Here is a 13,964-nt window from a genome sequence, read left to right as displayed (position 1 = left end):
AAAACAGAAAAAGAAAAAAAAGAGCACGAGAAGAAGGCAATGTGTGCGCGAGAATGCTAACACAAGAGGGAGTGGAACACATATTAATTACCTAGGACTGAATGGACTGAGAAAGGATGGTTAAGCTTTTGTCAGGATTGTTGCTGCTATGGTTTACCCCCCCACTAAAGATGTTTTCAGTAAAAATATGACTATATGTATTTAAAAAGGACAGCGTGAGAATTTGAAATAAAGTTGTTAATAAAATAACTAACTAAAGGGGCAGCTGGGGCCAGCAGATGCCCCTTGCAATCCCCACCTGGGCACGGAAGACTGGAGGTGGTGGGACAGTGGGGAGTTTCTACGTGGGGCCGAGCCCGGCGTCCAGTGGGAAAAGCTGGCCTTGGCTCATTCACACGGGGCCCCGCAGCGCAGCCACCCAGGAGAACCACTGGCTGGTGGAGCGCGGCCTTGGGCAGGGGGGGTCCGTCAAGCTGAGTGAGATCTGAGAAGGCTCGGCCTCCGTTCTTCGCGCGGTAACGGTATGCGGGTGAATTAAACTGCTGGCTTCTCCAAGGCCAGTCTGGGCTCCATCCGAGTTGCCACACGAGGCTGGGCTATGGCACCTGGTGAAGATGTGTCAAAGGTGGTCCCTCCAGGAGCTGCCCATCGGAATGTAAACCATGGCACCCGTGTGGCCTCAATGCGACGGCCAGCAGCAATGACAGCTGCCGCTTAGCTAAGGAGGAGTGCTATCGCCAGGATAAGCACATTATTTTGACCCTAGAAAAACAAAGGACAAAAAACCCAAACCCAAATGGCAGGTATTATGTTCCATTTACAGGCAAGGAAGTAGAGACGGGTTTCTTTCCTGCTGAGCTTCTCTCAGAGGCCAGAAACGCCGTGTTTCTCAACCCTAGTGGACCTGGAACACTCTTCTTTTGGGTCCGGGATCCACGGAGCACATTCCGGGGAAATGCTGCCCTGTAGCTCACAGAGAACTCGGTGAGGCAGCGGTCCAGACGCGTCTTTACCTTGTTAAGGAACGATGGTTCTATTCCTATTTTCACATTGCTTTCATTAGAATGGTTGTTGAATTCTCTCACAGAACGGTCATGTGGTTTCTCTGATTTATTCATGAAATGTATTATAGTCATGGATTTTCTTACACTAAATAGTAACTTGTGCGTTCATTTAAAAAAATATCTTTAATATTAATTTTAAAAAATTTATACATATTTATGGTGTTTTGTTCAATTGTATACTGCTACTAATTGTCACAACAACTTAATCCAGAAGAAAAGTTTTAAATATTTAGGGCGTAATAATCACAGGAAATTTAAAACAAATTTCTATTTCTATACCTATAGATATATTAGCGATTGATAAAATACTTTTAAGACTAAAATAGAGTACGTTCGTGTAAAATGTTACCGGAAGTTAAGAAATAAAAGTTCAGAGGGGAAAGGAACAATATTAAATGTCCAATGGTTACGTGCTTTTGTAATTTATTATTTCTGTGTATCATTCATACATAAACAATAAGTGCACAGCACAAGTTGTGAACGTACAAAATGAACATGCCTGGCATCACACGGGGGCTCCCGTCTATCACCCCCCCACACCACCTTTCTACATTTGGTACAGACTGTGTGAGAGCGTACTGTCAAAACACTCCTGCCAACCACATCTGGTGCCCCCCAGCCCCGCGTGCTCGCGGGGTTGTACTGTGGAATGCCCGTCCTCCGGCATTCTCAACACTGAGCACAAGCTCTCCGTGGCTGCGGACCAAGGGCTGCCCTCGAGGTTATTTTGGCTAATAAGCCGCTCCTCCTTTCCTTATGTTTTGGGTCTCCTTCTGCTTCTCGGGGCCCCCCGCCCCACCCCGTGCCCTCCCGGGCGTGCGCAGCCACCAGGTGGGCTGTCTCTGCTTGCCTCGGGGGGGGGGCCTGGGAACTGGCCCCTGGGAAGGCTGCTCTCGCCAGACGGCAGAGGCCTGCTCCTGCGGGAGGCGGGGAGCCCGTCTCCCAGAACCCCGGTGTGGAGTCTCAACAGCAGATTAACTGCAGCTGTGCTCTGGAATTTCCCCAACGCACAAATCTTCGTGATGTGAAACAGCTGGGAGGAAATCCCAGCATGCCCTGGGCGCGGCAGAACTGCCAATGAGCTCCGGGGATTAACCCTTCGGCTCCCGAGGGCAGGGAGGGCCCCTCCCGGGCCTCCCCACCCCGCGGTGCGCGGCGCTGGGGCCGGGACTCTCCTGTCACTCACCCACGGGCTGGGTCCCCGGTGATGCCCACCCTCTCCCCATTCAGGGCTCTTCACAGAAAAGCCTCGAAACGGGGCCCGGGCGAAAGGAAACAAAGCCTCATGTTACACACGGAGCACCAGGGGCCCCCAAACAGTCGGAAGCAAGAAAAACAAGTCATCTCCAAAAACTTCACGGGTGAGGAAACACCACCCCCCAGAATCCCCTCCGCCTCTCCTTCGACCGGACTTGGAGCGGGATGTGCCTGGCGCAGAAAGAGCCCTTTTCTCTAGCTTTGCAGTCCTGACGGTTTTTAGGCTTTGGCGGGGGGTGCCGGGGCCTACCCATTTAGGGGCGCGGGCCTGCCGCGTCTGTGGACCCCAAGGGCCCGCCAATGCAACGTGGTGACCCTGAGACACAGTCCCTTTTAACAGAGCCCGCGGCTTTCCCAGACCTCCCTCTCAGCGGGGTGCGGCCCGGGAAAACAAGGGGTGTGGGGTTTGGAGTGCTGCACCCTGAAAAACCTGCACTTAAGCTTAATCCATTCCTGTGGGTGGGAACCCTTGTAAATGGGACCTTTTGATTAGGTTATCTCAGATAGGTGTGGCCCAGGAGGGGGTCTAATCCTATTACTGAAGGCCTTATAGCAAGGTCAGAGAGAGAGAAAAAAGCCACAGAGGGAGCAGCCGGACGTGGAAAGCCAACCGAAGCCGTCGAGAAGCAAGTGAGAGGCCAGGCGGCCCTGCGTGCTGCCGTGTGACAGAGGAGCCCAGGACCCCGGATCGCAGGCAGCTGGCCCCAGAGCGCCGGTCTCTGGGAAGAAAGCATCGCCTGCGTGACACCTTGATTTAGACTTCCCAGGCCTCACAATCACGAGCCAGTCAACCCCATGGTTTAATGAAGCCAAGAAAACGAAACCACCTCCAGGCCGAAGGCTGATGAACACCCCAGCTCTTCAGGCAGACGTCTTTCCACCTGACGGCGACCAAACTGTGCTCCAAAAGGCTCTCCTCCTCCTTGCAAAGGCGGTCTTTAACATGAACAACTGTATCATAAGTGAAAATTGAAGCAACTATCAATTTCTCCTTACTCTCCATTCTTCCACCCTTGGGAACCTATCATTTTTCATACAACTGGCTTTCCAACTTCCTATGAGAGTTAGCCTTCTAAAAACTAGCTAAGCTGATCTCTGGCCGCCTTAAAATCCTCCCCTGGTTGGTTGCCGGGATCAAGATATTAAAGCTCCCAACTTGACCAGCAAGCCAATGCTAATCAAGTCTTCTGGCTTCCATCCTGTTTTTCCCCAACCATCATCAGCCACGTTGAAGTTCTTACTAAACTCTGCTGGTCCCCCTGTCTGGAATATCTTTGCTTCTTAGGGAAATTCTAACCCCTTTTCCAGCCCTATATAGCTACATCCGTCGATAGGATATAAATATATTTTATTGCCATAGGTATGTTTTCTGGCTAGATAGAGACCTGCCCAGTAGCTAACAAAATATTCTTGGAAAGTCCTGCGACTTTCTCAAATAAGATGACCAAAAGCTCTGGAATATATAAGCCTTGCCTAATAAAGGAAACAGGCTAATAAGCCAAGCCTACAATCTTAATGATTGCACTTATGAACCTTATTCCTGTAAATATGAAACTAAGCCTAAGTATAACTAATGCCTAAAAGTTGCCTCCTGAAAGCCTTGCTATTCAAAGGTGGCCTCTCTCTAAGCCAAACTCTGCAGATAAACTCATTACCTTCCCCCTAACATGGGACATGACTCCCAGGGATGAGCCACCCTGGCCCTGAGGTATCCCCCTTGATCAAAAGGGGGAAATATTAAATAAATATAAGTTTTTATGGCTAAGAGGTTTCAGAGTAAGTTGGGAGGTTATTCCAGAGGTAATGCTTATGTAGGTCTCAGCCAGACTCCTCAAAATGCCACAAATAAAAGTGCTCCCAAGCATGGGAAAAATACAATTGGTGTGACCTATGGACTGTGGTTAACAGAAATACTGTAATATTCTTGCATCAATGCCAAAGATGTGTTGATAACGGGGGGGTGAGGGGTGGGTATGGAAAAAGTGTGCCAAATGCACACTATGAACCATGGTTGGTGGAAATAGTCTGATGACACTCTCTTATAATCCTGTAACAAATGGTCCACCATGGTGTGGTGTGTGATGAAGGGCTGTTGTATGAGAATTCTACACATGTGCATGATTGTTTTGTAAGTCCACCACTTTTACTATGCACTTATTGTTTATGTATGTTTATGTATGAATGATATACTTCAATAAAAAAAGTGCTCCTGAGGGCCCTAAGGACATCTGGACAACCACAGGCAAGCTACACAGCCACACAAAATCAACACCCCCTCAGTTTGATCTGGGAATACATGAAAAACTATTTACCCAATATATAATAACACAGCTACACTTGTCTGTAGGTCACCGCATCATGATTCTTCTATTTCTTTTATTTGAACCTCTAATTTTCAATATACTTGTTATGCATTCGTCTCAGGGACTTAAAGCCCTTGGATTCAACCAATGCGTTGAGTCCGGAAACCCAGCAGGTAAGCAGCCAACTCTCCAGTACCTCAAACACGCCCTGGACAACTAACGGAACCATGGAGAGGGGCCAGCCCCATCCCAAAAGCAAGGAGCACCTTCAGCTATAAGCAAAGCAATTCCATTCCTCTGCCCCATAAAACGACGTCCCTTCTCAGCCTGAAGCCGTCACAGCGGACATCGTCCCAAATCCATCAAGATTGAGGAACGAACAAACATAACAGGGAATTGTAACCACGTACCAAAGTGGATTCACTGTTATTGTAGTAATTGTCTTGCATTAACAGTGATTTCTATCATGGATATAAAAATAAATTTACACACACACACACAAACTGCCCCCCACCCCCCCAGCCAAGTTCGCCTTCCTGGACAACCCTGGTTTCACACACGAGACAACTACTGACTCTGAGCAATCAATTCCTGAGTGGGAAGACCAAAAAGCTTTCCCAAGTGGGACAAATTAAGATAAAAGGGAAGTGTTAGAAGAACTGGTTCCCAAACTAGATGGATGAGACAAAGTTCCAGGAGCAAACACTTAAAAAAAACAAGGCTTACACCTTTATCCCTTATTTTCTTTTTGCAAAATGTGTAGTTTCTACCTTGCTTTCAGCTTCGTGAATGAAACTAAGTTCCCAACACCATCATACTTGTTTTTCTCATGTGATTTGTTGAGTTTTGTTGATGGATGAGTCCTTACAAATAGCATCAATTAGTGACTTCTTAACGTCCTCAGATAAACTACTTTGAAATTCTATGCCAGACAAGATTTTATGTGGGAGAAGTTACTTAGAATGACGTTTGCGTTTTAAACTAAGGACGCGACTTTTTTTCTCGCTAGCACCTGTCACAGCACTTAGTTGACAAATATTTTTGGAGCCCTCCTGTGCACCAAACATATTTCTTGAATGAACAGGAAACCCAAAAATAAGAGTGGCTTGGTTAGGTTTCAGTTTACTGTAAACATTCGTGCCCCGCCCCCCTTTCCCCAAATAATTCCCTTTCTTCCCTGGCTAACCGCAAACTATTTCTCTTCCCCTCCCATTTTGTAGAAATCTGGCAATTTTGCCGGAGCAGACGTGACCTAAGGTTTGTTTTTCAAAAATGGACTCCCTAATTTTTAGTGGTTGAGAAAAGTGTATGGGGAGCAAAAGTCCAGGAGTTCCAGCGTCCTCCTAACCTCCATGGACTCACTCACATCGCCTCTAAGGGGGAGATGCTTTACTTTATCAGCCAGAAGGCTGGGGACTGGACCAGATGACCTTTTGTCAAAAAATTCAATTAAATTGTCAAAAATCAAATGCATGTATCTGTCCAAACTGCAGCAGGTTCCTGGAAGTGTCTCTCTTCGTTGTACGTACCACGATTACTGCACGGAGGTGCTCAAAAAACAAAAAGTTGGAGTCCTAGCTGAACACACAAGTGGCGTGCCTGGAGAAGCTGCCTCGCCTTCCAGAACCCGTCACCTGTAAAATGGGAATTCCAGCACCTGCTACCTGGCAACATTCGTATCCCAACCACTCAGGAGAGGCCCAAGCCCAGTGCTGGGTAAGGAGTGATTTCTTGGGAAATGGGGTTTAGTTGTTTTTGTTCAGTGGGCAGGGAAGGGCTAACAAGCAGAGTCTGGCCGCTCACTCACTATGGGTGCTCTGTGGGGAGCGAGTTCCAGTGCTGGCCTGTGCTGGCAAATGTTCAACAGTTGCTTCTCTCAGGGGGGAAAAAAAGGTCTGATTTCCCTGTGCTTTGCTGGTATCCCTGGTGTAAATACTCCCAAAATGGCGGACTTCAACCACGGTAGGTCGCTGAAGGCGAAACTGGGAGAGATGATGACTGTTGGCCCGGGCCCAGCCGGCCCCCCCTCCGCTGCCTGGGGGCAGGAGCCGAGGGGGCCTCAGGCCTGCTGGGACGTCGGCGACGTCCACGGGCGGGTGGAGGTGGGCACACGTGGTCTGGTGCTGGCTCTTGACTAAGTCTCTTTTCCAGCAGCAGCTTGCTCCTTTGAGCAGGGGCAGGGGAGCTCGGCCCCCCCCTACCCCCCGCGCTGAGAGAACCAGGTGGGCGAGGCCACTCTGGGCTGCACTGGAAGGAGACTGTTGGAGAGATGCAGGCCTTTGGAAAAAAGGCAAAATGCGCCAAACTGCTTAGGGGTCCTCGTTTCCCCAGGCCCGAGCTGCCTCTCTGCCTGGGCTGTGCTCCCTGCCTGGCCAGGAGCCCACCTAGAGAAGCTTCTTTGCAGGATCAGGCTTTGGCTGCCCAGCCCTCCTTCTTCCCCACTTTTGTTTTGTGTCTCTTTACTACCTTGTCTGATGTTGGCAGTGCCTTCTCCCCACCTTTAAACAAGCAGGTTAGAGCACCTGCCCTGGCCCCCACTGACTTGCAGGCTCAGGTTTAGTGGAAAGAGCAAACAGCTTCTGCCCAACAGTTTTCAACTCCGTTCTCTGTCCTGTGCCTCCACTCTGTTCACCTGCCAATGCATTAGAGGTGGGTCCACACCATTCCGTTCTGTTCAGTGGCTGCGCGTCATTTGCTAGGTGGAGGTGATTTATGGAAGAGTCCCACATGCACCAACGTGGAGATGGTTCCCAGCCTTTTTGCTGCAATGAGTATCCTTGAACTCGTCATTTTGCTCGTGTAGGAATATAGTTGTAGGAGACATATAATTCCAGCTGTGAAAGGAATTACTGGATCAAAGATATGTACACTTAGGTTTGGAAGAGTGTTATCAAGTTTCCCAGCATCCACGTAGCTACTGGCAATGCATGAGAGCGTTCTTCCCCCAAACCCTTGCCCATGCTGTGTTAGCAACGTACTGAGTGTTCCAGACTGAAAGCAGGGGACATGGAAGCTGGATGTCGCTTCAACTTGCACTTATCTTGTTGTGAGGCTGGGAGATATCTGTCTGGGTAGTGATTTGAAAGAGAGAAGAAAGCTGTTGTGTGGCAAAGAGGAAGTGGGCTTCCAACCTGTTGAGGCAGGAGAGGATGGAGCAGAGGCAGGATTGGGTGAGGGAAAGCCCCGGAAGCTGCTGCTCACAGCTGGGGGAGCAGGGAAAGCTGGTGGGGACTAGATAGCCTCCTTCCATTCCCAGCCGTCTACACAGGCTGTTTCCATGTTCTCACCGCCTTCAGGCATCTGCCTTCTGTGCCAGTCACTCCACTGTCTCTGTTACTGCAAGACCACTGGCGACTTTAGAAAAAAGTCAAGGCCAGTGACCTGTTACTTGCCACATCCTGTGGGCATCACTCAGGTTCAACCTGCTCTTCCCTGAAATTCTCTCCTCCTGTGACAGTTTAAAGCTTTTGTGAATCCCAGAAAAGATCGTGTTCTTGGGGTTAATCCATTCCTGTGGGGGTGGGACCCTTGGATTGGATTGGATTCAGTTGGGGGGGCCTTTGATTGGAGTACTTCAGTGAGGAATGACCCAGGGTTGGTCTTGGGCCCTCTTGCTAGAGCCTTTTATAAACGAGAGAAACATGTAGACACACACAGAGGAGGAGAGCTGCCATTTTATCCTGCCATGTGAGACAGGGCTCCAGGATTGCCTGCAGCCCAGAGGCTGAGAAAGAGAGTCCCTAAGGCTGAGAGATGAACCAAATGCCTGATGGCCCCTGATGAGCTCAGGGAGAAAGTGGAGAAGGGGGCAGAGACAAGCCATCATGTTGCCTTGTCACACAGTGGGAGTCCAGGCTCGCCAGCAGCCGACCTTTGGTGAGACAGCATCTCTTGATGATGCCTTGGTTTGGACATGTTCAGAGCTTTGAAACTGTAAGCTTTTACCCTAATAAACCCCCATTATAAAAGCCAGCCCATTTCTGTTATTTCTGCATTGGCAACCCTTAGCAAACTAAAATATGTCCCTTGCCTTCTCCCTGTGGTTTCAGGTTCTCCTTGTGTATTCCTTGGTTGATCCACATTTATTGACCCAAATAAATGTCTAGGACAAACCATTCAGTAGGGAAAGCGAGTCACAGAATTTAGAAATGCAGTCATCAGAAAGTTATCACTGGGCATATTGGGCCTTTTTTTTTTTAAATTTCTTCTTTGCATTTTTTTTCTTATTTGTTTGGAATATTTAAATGACATGTATTGTATCTTAGCAACAAGAAGCAAAGATATTAAAAGTCACCCCCTAAACTTGTTATGTTCATTCCCAAACCCCTTTCTTCAGTTTACCCCGCCTGAAACCTCAGACTCTCCTTAAATGTTTTAGCTGTTTCCCACCTTGGTTGGTCACCGAAGATTCCATACCTTTTTCAAATCCAGGTGCTCCCTGTTTTGTGGTTGGGCCAATGCAGCAGCCCTGGCAGCCTCTGATCTCCTGCCCCCAGTTCAGTGTCTGTTCCAGGGGGACCTTGGAGGTAGCAATCCAGGTAGAAAGAGGTGGCTGCTAGATGCAGCACTTTGTCAGACCGATAAAGTGCCCACTGTCCATCTCAAAGAACAGGTGGTGGATGGAGAGTAAGGGTCCCAAATCCCCTCTCTATAACCATCACCTCTGCTCCTGTCTCCCTCCCCATCTCTTACAGTCTACTCTTCACTCCTCCTGAGAAACATCTAAACCATGAAACTGTGCTATTTGGAATTAGCAGGTGGCTTCCCATTCTCATAGAACCGCCTACCAACGGATCAGGATGGAGTGATAACTTTGGACAGATCGTGCCATAAATATTTGGCAAGCACCTCATAAATAAAGGTGGCTGTTTATGTGTGTGTTACACCACGGCAGGGTGTGTGTGTGTGTGTGTGTATTTTTTAAAAGTGCATAAACAACTAGAATAGAAGTGAGCAAATGATAGGCCCAAAGAAGAAAGGGGTCAGAGTGGACAGGACTTACCGAGGAAAGACTGGAAGGCTTCATATTGGAGGTGGCATCCGAGCTGGGTCATGAGGGCAGATACACTTGGTTGTCATTTTACTTTTTAAAGCATTTTATACTATCTCATTTGATCTCAATGACACCTGAATGAAGATAAAGCTCATTTCATCATCCTCATTTTTAAAATGGGGAAACTGAGGCTCTCGGAAGCACCTAGATTAGCTCAAGGTCACTGAACTAGCTGGTGTTTGAGTTGGCTTTGGGCTTTTACGGTATGACTTCAAAGGTACTTTTGCTTTCTAGATGCTTCATTCTGATCTTGGAAACTTGGGATAGCAAATATAGGGCACGGGTGTTACCAACTCCTCCCCTGCTTGGTGCCCGTGAGATCATGGAACTCTGCCCTCCTAATGTTGGGTATGACCTCAGACTCTTTCTCAACACAGTATACCAGGCAGCTACTAACTGATCAGAACTGACCTGCAAGGTGCTATCTCTCTTCCCTCGTTTGAGCCAGGAGGTAGATGCACATAGTCTGTCAGGAGAGGAGGAGCCTGGGGACGATTCTCTCTCTCCTACACTGAGGAACTCAGTTTCCTAGCCTGAGGTGAAGGAGCCACAAAAGAATGTGGCCAGACTGCAAAATCAGTACTGATCTGCAGAAAGTCCACTGACCAAAAGCAGGCCTGGGAATCCTGAAGTTTATGGATTTTCCCCCGTGGGAGGAGAAGCTGGAAAGTATCCCAGGTATTGAGGAGAAAGGAAGCAGGATCTGTGTGTAATCAAGAGGGGACAGGAAGAGCCCTTATCTTGAGCCAGTAAAACACACAACACAAAAGAAGAGCCAGGCTGCCTGGAGCGGCCCTCCAGCCTCTCTCCAGAACCCCCGCCCACCCAGCCCCCACCAAAGCCAACACGTCCCGGGCCTCAGGAAGCAGGAAAACTCCCCTGTAGGTGGGCAGTTCTGGGAGACGCCTCAGGTGAGCCGTAGGGCCACCCAGACACCTCACTCCTGAGAAACGCTCCCAGGCTCTGGTTCCTGAATCCTTTGAGTGTGTGTGTGTTTACACACACAGGCTACCCAGCAAAACGGTTCTGCATTCAGACTGAAGTGAGGGGCACAGGAGATGCTGATGGGAGACTGGAAGGTAGAAAATAAGCATTTAGGGAAGCGGACTTGGCCCAGCGGTTAGGGCGTCCGTCTACCACATGGGAGGTCCGCGGTTCAAGCCCCGGGCCTCCTTGACCCGTGTGGAGCTGGCCCACGCGCAGTGCTGATGCGCGCAAGGAGTGCCTTGCCACGCAGGGGTGTCCCCCGCGTAGGGGAGCCCCACGCGCAAGGAGTGCGCCCCATAAGGAGAGCCACCCAGTGCGAAAGAAAGTGCAGCCTGCCCAGGAATGGTGCCGCACACATGGGAGAACTGACACAGCAAGATGACACAACAAAAGAAACACAGATTCCTGTGCCGCTGACAACAACAGAAGCGGACAAAGAAGACGCAGCAAATAAGACACAGAGAACAGACAACTGGGGCGGGGGGCAGGGTAAGGGGGGAGAGAAATAAATAAATAAACCTTAAAAAAAAAAAAGCATTTATTGTGAGCACACTATATGCCAGATACTTTCTATGCATCAACACACTATCCAAATGCCTCGAAGGGGCATTCCCAATCCCCATCTCAATTCTGTTAAAAACATCTTGGATTTTATTTTATTACCATTATTTTTTTAGGAGGTACTGGGGATTGAACCCGGTGACCTCGTGCATGCGAAGCAGGCGCTCAACCACTGAGCTACCTGCTCTGCTCCCATTTTATTTTAATAGTCATTGAAAGTACAAAGCACATGAAAACGTTCACTTCTTGGATACTATTACTTACAAAGAAGCTACCTTTTAAAAAAGGTGGGGGGCAGGAAGTGAGGCAATTTAAAGAAAAATATTAAGTCAATAACATAAGCGGTGCGTGGGCAAGATTATTTAAATAACGGGCATTTGAGGAATGTCGTCGTAGAATCACGTGTTTACGGCCCTTCAGGAACTTACAGCAAATCGTGGGTGAGGGCGCACCTGGGACCTGGGGGGGGAGATGCTCTGTACATCAAGTCAGGGGGTCCTCACAGCAAGTCAGGGGGTCCTCAGACACGCCACTGTTTTCTCCCCAAACTGCCTCTTACCCTAACGACCACCCTCGGTGAAAACCGCCCACTTCTTTCCCTCCGCACTCTTGGTTATCTGTCCATCACTGAGCACAGTCCACTGGCTGCTGTGGCATGTTCCCCTCCCCGCCCCCGTGACCCTGCACTGGACCCCTAACCACCTGCAGTTCCAGCATGGGCCCTGCTGCCCCAGCCGTCCCTCTGCTCACAGCTCGGTTCACTTCTCCTCCCTCATGTCCCCGCAGCTGCTGGGCAGGAACCAAGTCTGATCTGTCCCTTGCGTGCCCACAGCCCTTGGCACAGCGTATCATTTGTGAGAGGGGCTTGATGACTCTGGCAGGCTGTTTTAGGGTCAACTGAATTAGACGTGCGAATGCTCAACCCTGCGTTGCTTCTCCGTCAAATCTAGGTGGAAATGTTGCAGCCAAAGGCAGTTAGTGGCCATATCCTGGGACTGTCACCAGACAGTGCCCTAACTGCGCTGGCCCGGGGTGAGAGCGGTGCTAACCAGGCTTCTGGGAAAGCAGTGGCTAGAGGGACTGGCCAACAAGTCGTCTCCCAGCCAAGTAAGACTCTACTGACCTCAGAGCCTATCAGCTCCCAATGAGTTCTGGCTTTGCCCCAACAGTTTATACACTGATTTAAAAAAATAACATGATACAGCCCAGCTCTCCTGTCCCTGGGCACCCTGAAATCTTGGTAGCGCAGTAAGCCCTGCTACAGACTATAGCAGTTCTGAAATCCACGTTCTGTTTGATATTATTATCAGTTCAGGTAAACAAATAAATACGTACAAAAGCCAAGGACAGAAAACTGTCAGCATACAAGAGTAAACAGATTTCTTTAAAGATAATATCTAAGGGTGAATTAGCTTGTGCCAAGCACTCTATCAACCTATGCCAACGTATTATTGCACGGAATCCCTGTAGCCGTATTCATATGCCCATTGCACATACGAAGAGAAAAAAGTACAGGGAGGTTAAATAACCTTCCCCAGGCCCTATTCTTAAATCTCTTGTTATATTAGTGCTGGAAAAGAAGAAACACACCAGTCGTCTGATCTACCCTGGCATTTCTCAGATAAGGGCACTCAGGCCTGGGCAGTGGGGAGGCACAGGAAGCATCCCCCTCAATGTCGCACCGATCATTTGCAGGGCTAGGGTCAGAACGACCCACGCACCCCGGCCCGGAGCAAGGGTGGAGCTGGGACGGGTGGGGTTATCTTTGGCAAGCAATAAATGAATCGTAGGGGATGAAATATGCACCTAAGCAAATCTACCTTATGAATGCCAGTCAGCAGAAGTCAGATCACACACAACAAAGTAATAGCTGTGTTATTCAACTTTCACTGCGCAGAAACCAGACGTTCTGAGCAGGACCAACAGCTCCACACTGCCCCCTGGCGCTTGCCAGGCACCCAGGAGAACAGCAGGCCGGGCGGATGACCTGTGGGGACCTGGCCTGGCCAAGGAGGCTGCCATACTGAAAACCACCTGCGGGAAAGGTCTTAGAAACTCCTAATGGGCCAGCCGGCAAACAGCCTTCTGGGCTGGGCACCTACCCAAGGAGTCAAGGAAAGTATCTATGCTCCACTTCCAAATGTTAGCAGAATTTAAGATAAATAAGGTATGAGCTCTGTAATGAGCTAAACGCCTCACGTCTGTCAACTTGGCCAAGGCTTTTTTTTCCCCCTGTAATCATCACGGGCACATTTACATACCCTGTTTCGGGAGAGTAAATTCGTAAATGTTTTTGTGCTATCTGGAGGTGAATGTCAGCTCTTGCAAAGCTGTAGCACTTCTAGGAAAGTATCCGAAGGAAATAATGAAGGATGTGAACAAAATATAGCTGCAAGACTGCTCATGGAGGAGCTGTTTATGATGGCAGAAGATACGTCACTTTTGTAAAATAGGTATACCTGTGCAATGACAAGAGATGACATATAATAAGACGCAAGCAGAGTTTATATCTGGATGGCGAGGTTATAGGGCTTTTTTATTTTTAATTTTCTTCTTTTGGCTAAATGTGTTTTTAAAATGTAAAAGCGAATACATGCAATAGGAATCAGTTTTTAATTAAAACATTAAGACAGATAAAACCAATCAGGAAAAAAAAAAAAGGTCATCCGTAAAAGCCTATCATCAAAATGCCCAGCCTCTCATTTCTAAGCTTCTATTTGCTGCTTTCCCTTGAATGAC

General features: G+C 48.7%; 1 protein-coding gene and 1 long non-coding RNA gene across 2 annotated transcripts in view; one reads left to right on the top strand and one right to left on the bottom strand.

Annotated features, from left to right (window-relative positions):
* TCF7L1 (transcription factor 7 like 1) overlaps positions 1 to 13,964 on the bottom strand; it is a 159,044-nt gene that overhangs the window by 29,179 nt on the left and 115,901 nt on the right.
* Positions 2,182 to 9,512, top strand: LOC131274029 (uncharacterized). The gene is made up of 3 exons (XR_009181234.2): positions 2,182 to 2,425; positions 6,118 to 6,340; positions 9,319 to 9,512. It is a non-coding gene; the product is annotated as an uncharacterized lncRNA (long non-coding RNA).

This window comes from Dasypus novemcinctus, chromosome 17 (assembly GCF_030445035.2).
Source record: "Dasypus novemcinctus isolate mDasNov1 chromosome 17, mDasNov1.1.hap2, whole genome shotgun sequence".
NCBI lineage: Eukaryota > Metazoa > Chordata > Mammalia > Cingulata > Dasypodidae > Dasypus > Dasypus novemcinctus.
This window is presented reverse-complemented; position numbering and strand designations above follow the sequence as displayed.